General features: G+C 44.2%; 1 non-coding gene across 1 annotated transcript; it reads right to left on the bottom strand.

Annotated features, from left to right (window-relative positions):
* Positions 1-20,350: 20,350 nt before the first annotated feature.
* On the bottom strand, positions 20,351-20,537 carry LOC130290022 (U2 spliceosomal RNA). Its single transcript, XR_008847491.1, has one exon. It is a non-coding gene; the product is annotated as a U2 spliceosomal RNA (small nuclear RNA).

Below are 20,537 nucleotides of genomic sequence, written 5' to 3'. Positions count from 1 at the left end.
ACCCGTTCCACTATCTCCCGAGAAGGTAGGCTGCCGTGAAGCAGGTGGACTACCCCGGGTACGTTTGGATCCAGACTTTCCCCTTCTGCCACCATGCTGACTGCCAACCATGCTACCACCTTGGTGGCTCAGCTGCTGCCTCAGGGGTAACCTGCAACCCTCTTCTTCTGATGATGATGAAGCCTCTTCTGCACCCGGCTCCCAAGTGCGATCGGCTTCATCATCATCATAGAGTTGTGTCTGCACGTCACTGATGTCCTCCTCAGGTTCCTCAACAGTGTCTGCTTCAGGAGCCTGAACGCTCGCAACACCACCTCTCACGCCACTCTCCTCATCACTACTTGCCCGCCTAGCGGAGGAAGAGGCGGATGTCTCCTGCACTTCTTGGCTGGGCAGTGCAGCTGACTGTCCTCTAGTAGATCGTCCTCACTAAATAGTGGAGCTGAACCCACAGCATAAGATACTTCTGTGGGGGAGGGAAGAGCATAGGACAGAGGCAATGGGAGGACAGGGACTGCTCCCGGGCCATGTCAACTGAGGGTTGTGTCTGAGGAACCCAACGACTGTTGACTTGTGATGAAGTGGATGAGCGTGTTACCCAATCGATGACAGCAGATGTGTTGCTGGTCGAAACCCGACCGCTAGCTGATACCAGGAGCTCATGCCTCTCACTACGACTCCTGCTGCTGCTGCTCGCCCCTAGTCTGCTGTGACCTCTGCCTGATGAATTTAGGCCTCTGCCACTCCTCTCTGCATGTCCTGGCACTTCTCTTCCTGACATACTTAGTGGGTATATGAGGGGAGTACAATACGCTCCCCTATGCTTAAAACAGTATTTGTCTACAACACCAGCAGGTGTGTACTTTTGGCTGGCCTTTCACAGTATCTAGGCCCTTAAGACTTTAACCTGTTGGGGACGGAGGGTGTCCTGCGTCATAGTGGGTCTGGCCCGGTCTCTAACATCGGCCATGACTAAAATGAAAGTAAACTGCTCCCGGCTTACTCAGTGGGTTGTTCGCAATCGTCCCGGCGAAATCGCGTCATCCTGAACAGCTGTAGGACACCTACCTTCCTCCGCGCTGTCCAATCGCCGAATGACTGCTCAGTGCCTGAGATCCAGGCATGAGCAGTGAAGCGGTAGAATCATTGATCAATGGTTTCCTATGAGAAACCATTGATGAATGTAAAAGATCAGTGTGTGCAGTGTTATAAAGATCATTTAACCCCTTCCCTAATAAAAGTTTGAATCACCGCCCCCCCCCCCCCCTTTTCCCTTTAAAAAAAAAAAACTGTGTAAATAAAAATAAACATATGTGGTATCACTGCGCAGAAATGTCCAAATTATAAAAATATATCGTTAATTAAACCGCATGGTCAATGGCGTATGCACAAAAAAATTCCAAAGTCCAAAATAGCGTATTTTTGGTTGCTTTTTATATCTTGAAAAAATTTATAAAAAGCGATCAAAAAGTTCGATCAATACAAAAATGGTACCTCTAAAACTTCAGATCACGGCGCAAAAAATGAGCCATCATACCGCCCCGACGCGGAAAAATACAAAAAATTATAGGGGTCAGAAAATGACAATTTTAAACGTATACATTTCCCTGCATGTAGTTATGATTTTTTCCAGAAGTACAACAAAATCAAACCTATATGAGTAGGGTATCATTTAAATCATATGGACCATCAGAATAAAGATAAGGTGTCATTTTTACCGAAAAATGCACTGCGTAGAAACTGAAGCCCCCAAAAGTTACAAAATGGCGTTTTCTTCTTCTTAAATTTTGTCGCACAATGATCTTTTTTTTCGCTGTAGATTTATGGGTAAAATGACTCATGTCATTACAAAGTAGAATTGGTGGTGCAAAAAAAAAAGCCATCATATGGATTTTTAGGTGCAAAATTGAAAGGGTTATGATTTTTAAAAGGTAAGGAGGAAAAAAACGAAAGTGCAAAAACGGAAAAACCCTCCATCCCCAAGGGGTTAACAGGAACAAAATGGTACACCACCTGTGTATGCACAGGTTACACTTAATAGAGGACAGTATGCTTTCAGTGCTCTGCTCACCCTAACTGGCTGGCTACTATTAGCTTTTCAGTTGTTGTACACACCAGTGCTGCAGCACACAGTCGCTGTCTACTACAGCCGAAATTGCACTCTCTTTCTCAATCTCACTTCCTTCCCTATCAGTGCTTCTAGGCTGGATTTGGGCTTGAGGAGAATCGCTGTTGTAAAAATGCTTTTCTGTGCAATACACTGCTCTCTGTCCCTCTCTCTCTGTAATAGAACACTGATGTGACTGGGAGGTGAATCGCTGCTTTAAAACTGCTTTTCTGTGCAACACACACTGCTGTCTGCCCCTCTCTCTGTAATAGAACGCTGAAGTGACTGGCTGCAAGATGGCTGCTGATTATATAGGGCTGTGAAATCACAGGGGTGGCTGGCTGCTGATAGGCTGCATGTGATCCCGCCGACCCTTGCTCCTGCCTTTCCAGGATTCCTTGCCCCATGTCCTCACATGTGGATCCGCCATTTTAGATGCCCCCTGGACCGCACTAAATGGAGTTTAATGAAGCAATTTGCTTGATCAAATTGCAGCGACATTCGCATTCCTTGCGAATTGAATTTTTCCTGAAACTTGTAACGAATTTGGATTCGTCAGATTCGATTCACTCATCCCTAATTGTGACAAAAACATTCCAGAAAGTTTTTTGAATATATTCTTTTTACTTCAAGTCCAGTGCATTCTGTTTTTTTAGGAGGTAATCAGACAAGTAACAGGAAGATAATTTCTCCTGAAGAAATAACACGATTGGATCCTCCAAGGGTTAATTCACCAGCCCGTGGTTCCGCTATGCTCCGGCAATGCACAGTTAAATCATGGTATAATATAATGATAATGAGCTTCTCAGCAGTCATTATGTCTCTGTCAAACAGTAATAAAAACTGGGTGTTTGTCTTCTTCCCGATTCTAACGTAGACCATGCAGATCTGCCAGTCCTCATTACGTCTTGATGGAAACAAAACCCATTAACACAGGTGCTGCGGATCTTAACAAGGGAGACAAGTAGGAACAAATCCCGGTCAATTACAATAAAAAGCTGCGCACCTAACCCGGCCGATAGAAATCTAATTATGTTCTCTCCCATAACACGCTGTCGGCTGTCTTGCCGTAATCTTTTCATTTCTTGGCACAATGTTGCGTCATTTTTATTTTGGTCCAAGGTCTTTCTTAAAAATGTTCTCTCTGATATTGGACGTATGCGCGTTTTATTGCTTGGGTATTAGCACTTTGATGTATTTTATAATGTTCTTAAAAAATTTAGTAAGAGCTTAACCTTGACCTAAAGGGGAATTCCGGCCTTATATATCTTATCCCCTATCCAAAGGATAGGGGATAAGATGTATGAACGCAGGGGTCCGGACGCTGGGACCCCCGCAAACTCGGTGCAGCCTCCGGCAATGCTGGGCGCTGCATTCGTGGCCACGCCTCCTCGTAATGTCATGCCACGCCCCATCTGTTCATGTCTATGGGAGGGGGCGTGACTCCGTCACGCCCCCTCCCATAGACATGAACAGAAGGGGGCGTGGTGTGATGTTGCGCGGGGGCGTGACTGTGATGACCAGAAATGTGTTTCACTATTCCCTGTGGTATATAGTAACATATAATACAATGCTTGATGACTTTTTTGTACATCTGACCTGAGGCTCCCATACACAATACAGTATCAGATTTATGTTGGATCACCCTGCTAAGTTTGGCAGGACTGGCCAACCATCTCATGTGACGGTATGTGCATAGACCCATCAAGGCTGCACATGACTTATGAACCCATAGGCGTTCTGTTCAGAGGCATCATATTATCCAACAGCTTCAGGTCCACAGTTTGGAGACCACTAATCTAAATGGCCATCAAACAAGAGGGTAGGCTGTTCGGGCATTCTGGGAGTTGTAGTTTTTTTTAGCAGCTCAAGGGTTGCAGTTTTCGGAGACCACTAGGGTTGCCACCTTTCCCTCTGAAAAATACCGGTCATGGGTGTGGCTATGTGGGGGTGGAGCTACAAAAGGGGAGGGGCCAGATTGCACAGGGGCTGAGGGATCAGGGGTTTAAGAAATGGCATGGGGGATGGGAGGGGGGTTTAAGAAATGGCATAGGGGTTTGGAGGGATACAATATATATGCGGGGGGAGTTTTCCTATATCGCACAAAAAAATTTACATTTAGAGAATACCTACCAAAACCCTATTTATGCAAGCGGCGGCGGTAGTGGTGGTGCGCGACAGCAACGCTGGCTCTCTCTGATGACGAGTGACGTCCCCCTGCGCAACGTCAGATAAACAGGCTAATCAGACAGTATCACACATGACAGATTTAGATGCACAGGCTCAGCAGACAGTATCACACATAACAGGATTAGATACACAGGCTCAGCAGACAGTATCACACATGACAGATTTAGATGCACAGGCTCAGCAGACAGTATCACACATAACAGGATTAGATACACAGGCTCAGCAGACAGTATCGCACATGACAGATTTAGATGCACAGGCTCAGCAGATAGTATCCCACATAACAGGATTAGATACACAGGCTCAGCAGACAGTATCACACATGACAGATTTAGATGCACAGGATCAGCAGACAGTATCGCACATGACAGATATAGATACACAGGCTCAGCAGATAGTATCCCACATGACAGATTTGGATATACAGGCTCAGCTCACAGTATCACACATGACAGGATTAGATACACAGGCTCAGCAGACAGTATCGCACATGACAGGATTAGATACAGAGCGCAGCAGATAGTTTCACACATTAAATCAGTGTTTCCCAACCAGGATGCCTCCAGCTATTGCAAAACTACAACTCCCAGCATGCCCGGACAGCCAAAGGCTGTCTGGGCATGCTGGGAGTAATAGTTTTGCAACAGCTGGAGGCACCCTGGTTGGGAAACACTGCATTAAATACACAATTTTGCAGAGAGGTCTCACCAGTCTCTTGTCTTCACTTTCTCCTTTCCCCGGGCGGCTCCAGGTTAAGGAATGTCCGGGGTTGAGGAGGAATGGGGTGGGCAATTATTTATCCCATGGGGCCACATGAGAAACTAAAAATATTGTGGAGGGCCGGGTAGTTTTTCCCCAGATTAGGCAGCATAGTTGTCCCCCAGATCAGGCAGCATAGTTATCCCCCAGATTAGGCAGCATAGTTGTCCCCCAGATTAGGCAGCATAGTTGTCCCCCAGATTAGGCAGCATAGTTGTCCCCCAGATTAGGCAGCATAGTTGTCCCCCAGATTAGGCAGTTTACCCCCCCCCCCCCCCCTACACACACACACACACACATATATACACAGACACATAGAGACACAGACACAGACACATATATACAGACACATATAAACACAGACACATATATACACACAGACACATATACACACAGACACATATATACACACAGACACATATATACACAGACACATATATACACACACATATATACACACACATATATACACAGACACTCACCCGCCCTGCGCAGCAGATTGAGACAGAATACACGGCCTCTCCCCTCCCTGCTCTGCCTATGGAGGGTTGTAAGACTGCACGGGGCAGAGGGAAGAAGGGGGAGGGGGAGAGAGGAGACAGGAGGTCACGCCCCCTCCCCAGCACTGTACAATCTCTTCCTGTCATCGCACGGAGCTCTCCCTGTCACAGGCTGGTGATATCAGACCTGGGCATTGTACGGCCGGTCATGAAAGCAGTGCTGTTCTGGGGATGCTGCTCCGTCCGCCCCTGTCAGTGAATGAAAAATACCGGCCATTGCATGGCCGGTATTTTTCATCCAAACTTACCGGCACAGCCCGGAATGTAGATGAAAATACCCGCTGTGCCGGTAAAATACCGGCAGGGTGGCAACCCTAGAGACCACTGATCTAGATGGTCTGCAAACAAGAGTGTAGGCTGTCCGGGCAAACTTGGAGTTGTAGTTTTGCAACAGCTGGAGGTCCACAGTTTGGAGACCACTGATCTAGATGGTCTGCAAACAAGAGGGTAGGTTGTTAGGGCATGCTGGGAGTTGCAGTGTTGCAACAGCTGAGGGTCCACAGTTTGAAGACCACTGATCTAGATAATCCTAAAACAAAAGGGTAGGCTGTCCGGGCAAGCTGGGAGTTGTAGTTTACAACAGCTACAGGTCCACAGTTTGGAGACCACTAATCTAGATGGCCATCAAACAAGAGGGTAGGCTGTTTGGGCATTTTGGGAGTTGTAGTTTTGCAACAGCTCAAGGGTTGCAGTTTTCGGAGACCATTGATCTAGATGGTCTGCAAACAAGAGGGTAGGCTGTTCGGGCATGCTGGGAGTTGTAGTTTTGTAACAGCTGCAGGTCCGAAGTTTGGAGACCACTGATCTAGATAATCATCAAACAAAAGGGCAGGCTGTCCGGGCAACCTGGGAGTTGTAGTTTTGTAACAGCTCAAGGGTTGCAGTTTTCGGAGACCACTGATCTAGATGGTCTGCAAACAAGAGGGTAGGCTGTTCGGGCATGCTGGGAGTTGCAGTTTTGCAACAGCCGGAGGTCCACAGTTTGAAGACCCTCTCCAAGCATTCACAACAGCGTTCTGTTTTTTTAATCCAAAATCAAATCTAAAATTCACTTGACTCCCTCAGTATTTACATACCTGGCAGGCGGTAATTGTGTTTCCCCTCGAATGGTTAATTGTGATTGGCAGATAATCACCATGCGGCTCTGATGCCCCCTACCAACCAATCAGTAATTTAGTCAAGATACGAAAACCTTCTACACCTGGCAATTAGGTCGAGCACTGAGTCTCTCCTTTCAAACGAAATCATCTCCGACCCGCGCGGCTGTGAGGATTACTTTACTTTATTTTAATCTTTTTTTCTTTCTTTCTTCTTCTTTTTTTTTTTGCACCTGTAGATTAAATCTCAATATTTGATGTCACCTATTGAGATTAAGATTACGTTTTTTTGTCTTCCTTATCACTTGACAGCTATTGTAAAGAGTGTTGGCTTTGAAGGAAAAGCTTAACTGCCGCAGCTCGGCTAAATGTATCAATTACCGCGTTCAGAGCCGGTGAATGGGCCGGCGGATTTATACAAAAGACCCTTTTTTTCCAGAACTGAAGAGATCTTAAATAACGAAGAACTTCTTGTCTTTCTCCATTGAAAAGTAGATTTTTTTTCAATGGATCTTTATCCAAATAACATATTCGCCAATGTAATTGTTTGAAACCTTTTTCTATTTTCCGAGCTGCGCTATTTTCACCTTCAAAAGAGATTTGCATCAAAAGGTGAAAGCAATTTTAGACCTCCATAAGGAATATACCTGGGACTGGCTGTTTCTCAGTTTTATCATGCCTTGCCAGTCTCTTTGCTCCACGGTATTGAGATAACACTTTAATTTTCTATGAGCACTAACCCCATAGAATAGAGCATTGTTTTCATGTGATAGCCAGTTTGCGCGGTACCCAAAGGAGTCTCCGCACGTCTTCGGGTAAATGGGATTTCTAACAAAGAGACTGGTGAATCAAAGGGAAAAATCAAATTCATCTGATGGATTATTGGAAAGGAATAGTATGCTGTTTTGCCTTAATCAATGTGATTGATGTGGATATTTTTAATACAACTAGTAATATTTAATTTTTATTATAAATTATCTCCATATTCCTTTCTGTAGCTGTCATATCCCACAAAAAATCTTATATATTATATATCCTGATCATGTACATATAATTTTTATGTGTCTAGCATCTATATTTCTCTCACAAATACCTTCTATCTTTTGCTTACTTGGTTTTTCATCCTGTGCTCTGGAGGGGGCGTGTCCTTACACTCTGTATGACTCATCTTCCTCCCAGAGTCTGCTGTGCTGTGCCTCTTCATCCAATCACTGCAGGCTGCTCTGTAATCCCCTCTTCTCTGTTTTCATGCTACAGTCTCATAGGACAGGAGTGAGCACAGAGGAGTGCTAGTACCGCCCTCTCTTACTGGACTTTGGCCCTGCCTGTGCTTCAGCTGGGACAAAGATGATGCTGCAGCCAGACAGGATTGTGTTCTGGATGTTATGGGGACCCCTAATTGACCTATTTTAATAAGCCATGATTTTTATTAAAAGGAAATAACATTTTCTTATGAAGTATATTAGACAGGGTTAATGTTTTGCCAAGATGTACAAGATATAAAACGTTTTGGAATCTGACCGTGCCCATTTAATGCATGTTATTATATATTTACTGTATGTATTATCTGCATTTAACAAACTGAATAAAATCATATACAGTGGTCCCTCAACATACGATGGTAATTCGTTCCAAACGACCCATCGTTTGTCGAATCCATCGTATGTTGAGGGATCCGTGCAATGTAAAGTATAGGAAGCTGTACTCACCTGTCCCCATCGCTCCGGACCAGGTCCTCACCGCTCCCGATGCTGTCCCGCTGCTCCGGTGTCTTCTTCGCGATCCTCCGGCTTCTTCGGCATCTTCTGCAGGGTCCGGGCCTCGCTTTCTGGTGACGTTATTACGCTGCTGCGCCAGCGCGGCGTGCGTAGTGACGTAATAACGACGCCGGAAAGCGAGGCCCGGACTCTAGAGAAGATGCGCAAGACACCGGAGGATCGCGAAGTGGACCCGGAGCAGCGGGAATAGGTAAGTGAACCTGCCCGGGATGCTTAAACTGCTATCCGACAGCAGCTTAAGCATTTTGCGCTGTCGGATAGCAGTTAATGCGATGGCCCCGACATATAAAAGCATCGTATGTCGATGCTGACATCGACATGCGATGGCCTCTGAGAGGCCATCGTATGTCGATTTTATCATATGTCGGGGCCATCGTAGGTCGGGGGGTTACTGTACTTAGTATCTACTAGATGCTGTTCAACGCTGTATGCTGTATGCTGTATGCTTATAGGGGTACTCCACTGGAAAAAAAAATTAAATCAACTGGTGCCAGAAAGTTAAACAGATTTGTAAATTACTTATATTTAAAATGTTAATCCTTCCAGTACTTATCAGCTGCTGTATACTACAGAGGAATTTCCCTTACTTTTTGAACTTCTTTTCTGTTTGACCATACTGCTCTCTGCTGACACCTCTGTCCATATCAGGAACTGTCCAGAGTAGAAGCAAATCCCCATAGCAAACCTATTCTGCCCCGGACAGTTCCTAAAATGGACAGAGGTGTCAGCAGAGAGCCCTGTGGTCAGACAGTAAGGAAATTTTAAAAGAAAAGAACTTCCAGTGAGCATATAGCAGCTGATAAGTACTGGATGGGTTAATATTTTTAAATAGAAGTAATTTACAAATCTGTTTAACTTTCTGGCACCAGTTGATTTAAAAAAAATGTTTTCCAGGGGAGTACCCCTAAAGGGGTACTCCACTGGCCAGCGTTTGGGAAGTAAATATTCCGAACGCTGTATTCATGCTGCGGGGGCTGTCACGCCCTCTCATAGACTTGCATTGAGGGGACATGGCCCTGATGTCACAAGGGGCGTGGCCGACCCCTCCAGCGTGAAAACAGCATTCAGAACATTTACTTCCAAACGCTGGCCAGTGGAGTACCCCTTTAAAGTGAATGTCCATCCTAACACCACATCATTATGAGGTGCAGACCAGTTAGATCATCCTCTATTACAGCGGCAAGTCTACATCAGAGTTAATGTCCCTATAACACTTTCGCAATACCCTTATACCACAAGCTATCGATAAAATAGCGGAGTAATAGTTCAAGCACTTTTTTGAGTACCTGACGGAGTTTGATAACATTTACAAAGTGACATTCACAAGCCTTTTGAAGTCTATCCTGGATTTTCCATTAGCTAGAAGGGAAGAGATTTAAAAGGCCCTTTAGAATAGCATGAAAAACAATTTAAGTAGAGGGACTTTTTAGGCATTGATGCATACAATAGTGTGCTTAAAATGCTGGTGTTTTACCTGATATTGAAATATCCGAGAGAAAATGTTAAGGGCCATGTCATGTGTTAGAGGAGCGGTTCCTAGTCACTGACTCAAGGAGAATATCGAGGCTTGGAAATAATTGCTATCCAAATCCAAGAGATACACTCATCCAGCCGTCCCACATAGGCTTTTACAGAGAAAGGCAATTACACATGTGCCTGGCATCTCTGATGAGGAGAAAAATGACAAATTATTAAAGGAAATGGCTTAAAATGAGATAGCAGCGTTTTACAATTCACTCAGTGTGGATGATAAGCTTGGGGAAGATATTAAGGCCTATTAAATTACATGGTACCTCTGGCAGAGATGTGGTAGAGTATATAGCAATCCACTATGATTCCTACCTGATAGCCTGGAACATAGAGGAGTGGAGGACCTCTGCCAGAATCAAAATGGTTCTCTGCTATTCTGTTCGCATTTGAAAATTTCACTGCTGTTACTGTAAAGAATCCTTTCCTGTATTACTACCACCTTCACCTACTGTACAGGCCCATCAGCATTGTGCCTGCCCCGAGAGAGTGGGACTATCTTGTGTCACTGGGACCAGAGCTACTTCAACTTTGACCGGCATAGGACCACAAGTGCCAGCTATCCCACAGGTTTTCTTCCCACATGGCAACATCAGCACTCCCTTTGGGCCAGGGGTGGATCCAGAGTTTAGTCTCGGGAGGGGCACTATTAGAGTATTTTGTGTTGGAGGACAGAAAATAAGGTGCTGCTTAAGGTACTTACAATAATATTAAATGTATCATACAGTCCTAACCTTGTTTAAGACCCATAGGCCATGTTCACACGTCAGAATTTCCAATGCGGAATTCGGCACGGGCGTTCCGCTGTAGCAGAGTCCCATTTAATTCAACAGGATTCTGCTGCGCTGTGCTCACGGCAGAATATCCATGCCAGATGTTTCCAGCACGGAAAATCCAATTTCTGTCGCCGCAGAAAGAATGAATACGTTCATTCTTTCTGCAAACACCGCTAGGAGTCGGCTGTCCGCACAGAGACTTTCCCTGCGGACAGATAGGATATGGTTAAACCGATATATCAATATTACAAAGATCATAAGAAATTTTAAGCAGTTTACGTATAATATATTAGAATGTTTACATAAACAGGACTACACATAGGACACATGGTCACACATTTATCAAAATCTGTCCAGAGGAAAGGTTGACCAGTTGCCCATAGCAACCAAGGCCTTTTAAAAATGAAAGAAGTGATCTGATTGGTTGCTATGGGCAACTCAGCAACTTTTAGACTGGAAGAAAGGAGATTTTATCTAAGGCAAAGGAAAGGGTTTTTTACAGTAAGAACAATAAGGATGTGGAATCCTCTGCCTGCAGATGCGGTTTTATTAGTCTGTACAGACATTTAAACAGCAACTGGATGAATACTTGCAAAAACATAACATTAAGGGATATAGGCCCTGATTTTTTTTAGTATGTTGTGTGTTGCAGAAAATGATTTCTAGGATAATAATCAAATATACCAATTGCCACAGAATGGGGAAGTGCTCAAGAAATTTTTACCATTTAAAACTACAGCTCCCAGTATGACCTTAAGTATGTGGTAAGGGTATGCTGGGAGTTGTTGTTTCACCCATCATAACTGCAAAACTTACAAGTGACTCCAGCTCTGATGGGACATAGTGGTGGCGAATACACAATGATATCAGTGACTACAGGTGATGTCTTCTCTATAGTGAGGACAATACACAATGATATCAGTGACTACATGTGACGTCTTCTCTATAGTGAGGAGAATACACAATGATATCAGTGACTACAGGTGACGTCTTCTCTACAGTGAGGAAAATACACAATGATATCAGTGATTACAGGTGACGTCTTCTCTACAGTGAGGAGAATACACAATGATATCAGTGACTACAGGTGACGTCTTCTCTATAGTGAGAGAATACACAATGATATCAGTGACTACAGGTGACGTCTTCTCTATAGTGAGAATACACAATGATATCAGTGACTTCAGGTGACGTCTTCTCTATCGTGAAGAGAATACACAATGATATCAGTGACTACAGGTGACATCTTCTCTATAGTGAGGAGAATACACAATGATATCAGTGGCTACAGGTGATGTCTTCTCTATAGTGAGGAGAATACACAATGATATCAGTGACAACAGGTGACGTTGTCTCTATAAAGAGGAGAATACAGAATGATATCAGTGATTACAGGTGATGTCTCCTCTATAGTGAGGAGAATACACAATGATATCAGTGACTACAGGTGACGTCTTCTCTATAGTGAGGAGACTACACAATGATATCAGTGATTATAGATTACATCTTTTCTATAGTGAGGAAAATACACACTGATATCAGTGACTACAGGTGACATCTTCTCTATAGTGAGGAGAATACACAATAATATCAGTGACTACAGGTGACGTCTTCTCTATAGTGTGAATACACAATGATATCAGTGACTTCAGGTGGCGTCTTCTCTATCGTGAAGAGAATACACAATGATATCAGTGACTACAGGTGACATCTTCTCTATAGTGAGGAGAATACACAATGATATCAGTGGCTACAGGTGACGTCTTCTCTATAGTGAGGAGAATACACAATGATATCAGTGACAACAGGTGACGTTGTCTCTATAAAGAGGAGAATACAGAATGAGATCAGTGATTACAGGTGATGTCTCCTCTATAGTGAGGAGAATACACAATGATATCAGTGACTACAGGTGACGTCTTCTCTATAGTGAGGAGACTACACAATGATTTCAGTGATTATAGATTACATCTTTTCTATAGTGAGGAAAATACACAATATCAGTGACTACAGGTGACGGGTTCTCAATAGTTAGGAGAATACACAATAATATCAGTGACTACAGGTGACGTCTTCTCTATAGTGAGGACAATACATAATGATATCAGTGACTACAGGTGACGTCTTCTCTATAGTGAGGAGAACAATCAATTATATCAGTGACTTCAGGTGATGTCTTCTCTATAGTGAGGAGAATACACAATGATATCAGTGACTACAAGTGACGTCTTCTCTATAGTGAGGAGAATACATAATGATATCAGTGACTACAGGTGACGTCTTCTCTATAGTGAGGAGAATACACAATGATATCAGTGACTACAGGTGACGTCTTCTCTCTAGTGAGGAGAATACACAATGATATCGGTGACGCCTTCTCTATAGTGAGGAGAATACACAATGATATCAGTGACTACAGGTGACATCTTCTCTATAGTGAGGAGACTACACAATGATATCAGTGACTAGAGGTGACGTCTGCTCTATAGTGAGGAGAATACACAATGATATCAGTGACTACAGGTGACGTCTTCTCTCTAGTGAGGAGAATACACAATGATATCGGTGACGCCTTCTCTATAGTGAGGAGAATACACAATGATATCAGTGATTATAGATAACGTCTTCTCTATAGTGAGGAAAATACACAATGATATCAGTGACTAGAGGTGACGTCTGCTCTATAGTGAGGACAATTCACAATGATATCAGTGACTACAAGTGACGTCTTCTCTATAGTGAGGAGACTACAGAATGGTATCAGTGATTACAGATTACGTCTTCTCTATAGTGAGGAGACTACACAATGGTATCAGTGACTACTGGTGACGTCTTCTCTATAGTGAGGAAAATAAACAATGATATCAGTGACTACAGGTGATGTCTTCTCTATAGTGAGGAGAATACAGAATGATATCAGTGACTACAGGTGAAGTCTTCTCTATAGTGAGGAGAATACACAATGATATCAGTGACTACAGGTGACGTCCTCTATAGTGAGGAGAATACACAATGATATCAGTGACTACAGGTGACGTCTTCTCTATAGTGAGGAGAATACACAATAATATCAGTGACTACAGGTGACGTCTTCTCTATAGTGAGGAGAATACACAATGATATCAGTGACTACAGGTCACGTCTTCTCTATAGTGAGGAGAATACACAATGATATCAGTGACTACAGGTGACGTCTTCTCTATAGTGAGGAGAATACACAATGATATCAGTGACTACAGCGGACGTCTTCTTTATAGTGAGGAGAATACACAATGATATCCGTGACTACAGGTGATGTCTTCTCTATAGTGAGGAGAATACACAATGATATCAGTGATTACAGGTGATGTCTCCTCTATAGTGAGGAGAATACACAATGATATCAGTGACTACAGGTGGCGTCTTCTCTATACTGAGGACAATACACATTGATATCAGTGATTACAGGTGATGTATTCTCTATAGTGAGAAGAATACACAATGATATCAGTGACTACAGGCGACGTCCTCTCTATAGTGAGGACAATACACAATGATATCAGTGACTACAGGTGACGTCTTCTCTATAATGAGGAGAATACAGAATGATATCAGTGACTACAGATGACATCTTTTCTATAGAGAGGAGAATACACAATGATATCAGTGACTACAGGTGACGTCTTCTCTATAGTGAGGAGAATACACAATGATATCAGTGACTACAGGTGACGTCTTCTCTATAGTGAGGAGAATGCACAATGATATCAGTGACTACAGGTGATGTCTTCTCTATAGTGAGGAGAATACACAATGATATCGGTGACTACAGGAGACATCTTCTCTATAGTGAGGAGAATACACAATGATATCAGTGACTACAGATGACATCTTTTCTATAGAGAGGAGAATACACAATGATATCAGTGACTACAGGTGACGTCTTCTCTATAGTGAGGAGACTACACAATGGTGTCAGTGACTACTAGTGACGTCTTCTCTATAGTGAGGAGAATACACACTGATATCAGTGACTACAGGTGATGTCTTCTCTATAGTGAGGAGAATACACAATGATATCGGTGACTACAGGAGACATCTTCTCTATAGTGAGGAGAATACACAATGATATCAGTGATTACAGGTGACGTCTTCTCTATAGTGAGGAGAATACACAATGATATCAGTGACTACAGGTGACGTCTTCTCTATAGTGAGGAGAATACACAATGATATCAGTGATTACAGGTGACGTCTTCTCTAAAGTGAGGAGAATACACAATGATATCAGTGACTACGGGTGACGTATTCTCTATAGTGAGGAGAATACAGAATGATATCAGTGACTACAGGTGATGTATTCTCTATAGTGAGGAGAATACACAATGATATCAGTATTATTATAATTATTGTTTTCATATAGAGGATCAGAATCCACTGACATAGTGAGGAACCATCTGGGCGCAAAGTTCTGCTGAGGAAACATTTAGCTGGAACAAGTCCTGGCGGTATGTACTATCTGAATTAGATAAGGATAGACTATAGAGAAGACATCACCTGTAGTTACTGATATCATTCTGTATTCTCCCCATTATAGAGAAGACGTCACCTGTAGTCACTGATATCATTCTGTATTCTCCCCATTATAGAGAAGACGTCACCTGTAATCACTGATATCATTGTGTATTCTCCTCACTATAGAGAATACATTACCTGTAGTCACTGATATCATTCTGTATTCTCCTCACTATAGAGAATACGTCACCCGTAGTCACTGATATCATTGTGTATTCTCCTCACTTTAGAGAAGACGTCACCTGTAATCACTGAAATCATTGTGTATTCTCCTCACTATAGAGAAGACGTCACCTGTAGTCACTGATATCATTGTGTATTCTCCTCACTATAGAGAAGACGTCACCTGTAATCACTGATATCATTGTGTATTCTCAGTGACTACAGGTGATGTATTCTCTATAGTGAGGAGAATACACAATGATATCAGTGATTACAGGTGACGTCTTCTCTATAATGGGGAGAATACAGAATGATATCAGTGACTACAGGTGACGTCTTCTCTATAATGGGGAGAATACAGAATGATATCAGTGACTACAGGTGACGTCTTCTCTATAGTCTATCCTTATCTAATTCAGATAGTACATACCGCCAGGACTTGTTCCAGCTAAATGTTTCCTCAGCAGAACTTTACGCCCAGATGGTTCCTCACTATGTCAGTGGATTCTGATCCTCTATATGAAAACAATAATTATAATAATACTGCCAAACACTGTATCCTAATACTGGCAAACAGCCTCTGAATATAATTCTGACACACTGTACCCGCTGTATATAAAATCGTCACACACCGTAACCTCTGAAAATAATACTACAACACACTGAACCCTCTGAATATAATACTACCACATACTGTGCTCTCTCAATATAATACTACCACATACTGTGCTCTCTGAATATAATACTACCACATACTGTGCTCTCTGAATATAATACTTCCACATACTGTGCTCTCTGAATATAATACTTCCACATACTGTGCTCTCTGAATATAATACTACATCATACTGTGCTCTCTGAATATAACCTTGCCATGCACGCTCTGAATACAATACCGTAATGTATTGTGGCCCATAAAAACCATACTACCCCAAAAATTCCATATACACTATGGCCGACATGTATACAGTAATCCCTTGAGATGCGATGGCCTCGACATACATTATTTTCAACATACGATGGCCCCTCAGAGGCCATCGTAAGTTGAAAGCAGTATCGACATCCGATACTTTTTGTCGGGGCCATCATTAAAATTTGCGGTCCTCCCGTGGCGCTGGCTGCCGCAGCTGCTGCCGGACTTCTGCTGGGCTATTAAGCAGGTTTACAGTACATACCGGTGCATGCCGATGCAGCTAACCCCCGTGATGCCGGTGCAGCCTCCTTGCGGCGCGCGGATCCTCCCTGTCATGTGACAATGTATTGTCACATGACAGTGACGTTGCTGGCCTGCGCCTCAATCGAGGAGCGCCGCCGGGAGAGGAAGACGTGGAGCTGGTGAGTGCTCATTTGCATGGCAGTGGCGGCGTTAACCCCTCACCCCATGGCAGCGGCGGCATTAACCCCTCACCTCACCCAGCGGCAGCGATAAAACTGCCGCTGCCATGGGGTGAAGGGTCAAGTTAACCCCTCACCCCATGGCAGCGGTAGCGTTAACCCCCCTCTCTTAAGCGCAGCACAAATCCCCAGGCCTGGCCCAAAGCCCCACCAGGCCTGGCCCATAGCCCCACCAGCGCTGGCCCAAAGCTCCACCAGGCCTGGCCCAAAGCCCCACCAGGCCTGGCCCATAGCCCCACCAGGCCTGGCTCAAAGCCCCACCAGGCCTGGCCCAAAGCCCCCACCTCGGGCCTTGCCCAAATCCCCCACCTCGGGCCTGGCCCAAAGCCCCACCAGGCCTGGCCCATAGCCCCCACCTCGGGCCTGGCCCAAAGCCCCCACCTCAGGCCTGGCCCCTGGTTGAAATTTCATGGACTCAGGAACCAATTACCAGTTTTCCATAGAGATATGTACTCAACATATGATGGTTTCAAGATATGATGGTCCTCCCGGAACCAATTACCATCATATGTTGAGGGACCACTGTAATTGTCTTTAGACTGTTTCTTGTGTCTAAATATGGTGCAAAAAAGGCACAAGCAGGGTTTATTTGCGCCTTTTTTTGCGCTTGAGTTGCAATCCACTGATTTTTGCAATACACGTGATATGGAAGGATTTTATGAACTGTGCCTTTTTGCGAAAAGGCACAAAAAAGGCGCAAAACCACCAAAAAGTCTCTAAAACTACACCAGCCCAGACTTAGCTTAGTTTTTTGGTGTATGTAAAGAGTGAAATTTAAGAAAATGTGACCTGCACAAAATGTATGAAATGCTCTGCTACCTTTTAATACATTTGGTGCTCCTACACATCCCCAGCACACAAAAAAGGTGTAGAAAAATGCTTCACTTCCACCTACAAAGATAAATGTCGGACTATCCCTCTGAAATGCAAAACACTCTGTGCCCCTCATATATAGTAATAATGCCTAATCCTGTTCACATATAATTATAACCTGTCCTGTTCCCCCCCCCCACATAATAAATAATGTCCTCTGTCCTGTGCCCCTCGCATATAATGCACCCTGTGCTGTGCCCCTCACATATAATGCCCCCCTGACATGTGCCCCTCACTTATAATTTGCCCTTTTCTGTGCATTCCCCCCTCCCCCCCAAGTCTTCATAATTCCCCTGTCCCATGCCGCGCTCGAGCAGCTCTCTCCAGCTGTCAGCTTTCTCACACGCTGCTCCGTTCTTGCAGTGTGAGAGCCGCAGGGAAGTGATCTCCGGGTGCCGGCGCATTGATGTGATGTTATCGCGCTGGCCTGCCGTGGATGGCGTCCCCGCGGCTCTCACTGCAAGAATGGAGCAGCGTGTGAGAAAGGTGAGGGAGTGATGGAGCGGGACAGCTGACAGCTCCCGCATCATTATGCTATAGTACGGGAGGGGCAACAATTCGCCACTGCTTTGGGCTGCAGCAGTTTCAAGAATTTGGTGTCACATTTTTACCTGGAGATAGGTCATTGCCCGACCTGTCTGTTCTTTATGTATTTGACAATGTTCTCTTACAAATATACTCCATGCCCTGAAATAGTGAAGCGCAGTAATATTGGTTCCATTTGATGATTACGCCCCCTGTAGGGCACTTGTACCTGCGCCAATTGACCCACCTCTGGAAAAAAAAAATTTTTTAATCAACTGGTGCCAGAAAGTTAAAAAGATTTGTAAATTACATCTATTTAAAAATCTTAATCCTTCCAGTACTTATCAGATGCTGTATACTACAGAGGAAGTTGGATTTCTTTTCTGCCTGACCACAGTGCTCTCTGCTGACACCACTGTCCATGTTAGGAACTGTCCAGAGCAGGATAGGTTTGCTATGGGGATTTTCTCCTGCTCTGGACAGTTCCTAAAATGGACAGAGGTGTCAGCAGAGAGCACTGTGGTCAGGCAGAAAAGGACTCCAGAAAGAAATACAACTTCCTCTGTAGTATACAGCATCTGATAAGTACTGGAAGGATTAAGATTTTTAAATAGATGTAATTTACAAATCTTTTTAACTTTCTGGCATCAGTTGATTAAAAAATTTTTTTCCCCAGGGGAGTACCCCTTTAAATCTGGCTCGGTACTTAGAGAGGCCCAAATCTTAGGAATGAGGTTGTTTCTGTGATTATTATACTGATACATATATATATTTTTTTTTTATTATGAAATTGTGATCCTCTTGTAAATGCAAAGTGTAGTGATTGCTGATACAGTGCAGGCCAGGGAAGGAGTCAGCTCACTAGAAGCATCTTCTTTTCACTATACATTTAGGGTTGCCACCTGGTATTTTGGAGACCCTGACGGTATTTTTATATTAAAAATACCGGCGATGCAATGACCGGAATTCATCCAACCAATCCTCCAACTCCCGGAATGTTGCACTATATACTATACCAGTGTTTCCCAACCTGAGAGCCTCCAGCTGTTGCAAAACTACAACTTTCAGCCAACGGCTGTCTGGGCATCCTGGGAGTTGTAGTTTTCTTTTGGGGCAGCTGCTGAGCCACAGGCTGTATCAAGGCATGCTGGGAGTTGTACTTAGTAACTAACTGCAACTCCTGAATTTAATTTAAAAAAGCCATCAAAACAAAAATGGTACCGTAAAAAATTATAGATCAGGGCACAAAACAGGCCCGTATAAGGAGAAATAAAAAAAGTTATACGGGTCAGAATAGGACAAAATTTTCTCCACATATGTGTATTCTGTGATTTTTTCTTTTTTATCAAAGAGCCGAGGAACATGCTCTCGAATCACCCAAAGTGCAATAAAAAGTGCAAACGTGTTACACTAAAATAAACGTGCACAAAGGATGCGGTCTATCGCAAGCCCTTCTCCGATAGGAAGAGGCCCCCAAAAAACCTTACCCTTCGCCTCCGGACCAAAAGGTACCTGCGAGGTTCCAGGTTCGATGTCCCTTTTCGCCGAAGCTACTAGGAGACCACAAATGCTCCCGGCATCCCCCTTGGCGTTAGCCAAGGTATCTGCCCGCAGAGCCGATAACGGTAGGTACCCTGCCAAAGCAGGAGGACCCTGGGTGTTTGCAGGGAGGTGCGGAACCTAATGGCCACACACCTCCCCTAGACCGCCAGGAGGGACACCCAGAAGGGCTACAGCATCCTGACAAATCCTGTGAACACACAACACGCAAAAAGTGACACAGTGAGACAAAAAGAAATAAATAAGTGAATGTGTGCAGATATACTGCCCGGACATCCGGCCGGATCTATAAAAATTTCTCTGATCCTAGCCAGAAGGCCGGGAATCAAGAGGTGAGTGTCACAAGGTGAAGAGATTATGGTGCCCGTGCTTCAACTCAGTGAGCCAGTATACCTAGTGAGTTTCGGCACCTCGGGGTCACCACTCCCCGAGGCACAAAAGTATCTCGGCTCTAGACCCTCTCAGCCTCATGGCGAGACCCGGAGGGAACAGGTCACATCGGGGCAGCCGTCGAGCTGATTCCTCAGAACCAGACCCGGAAAGCCCTGGTACACCTGCACCCTCCATGCAGCATCTATCCCCACCAGCCCCATACCGGCGTAGTTTGCCACCGGCATGAAAACTGATAAGAACAGATACTACACTTGATCTTAGCCAAAAGGCCGAGAAGCGAT

Source organism: Hyla sarda, chromosome 8 (genome assembly GCF_029499605.1).
Source record: "Hyla sarda isolate aHylSar1 chromosome 8, aHylSar1.hap1, whole genome shotgun sequence".
NCBI lineage: Eukaryota > Metazoa > Chordata > Amphibia > Anura > Hylidae > Hyla > Hyla sarda.
This window is presented reverse-complemented; position numbering and strand designations above follow the sequence as displayed.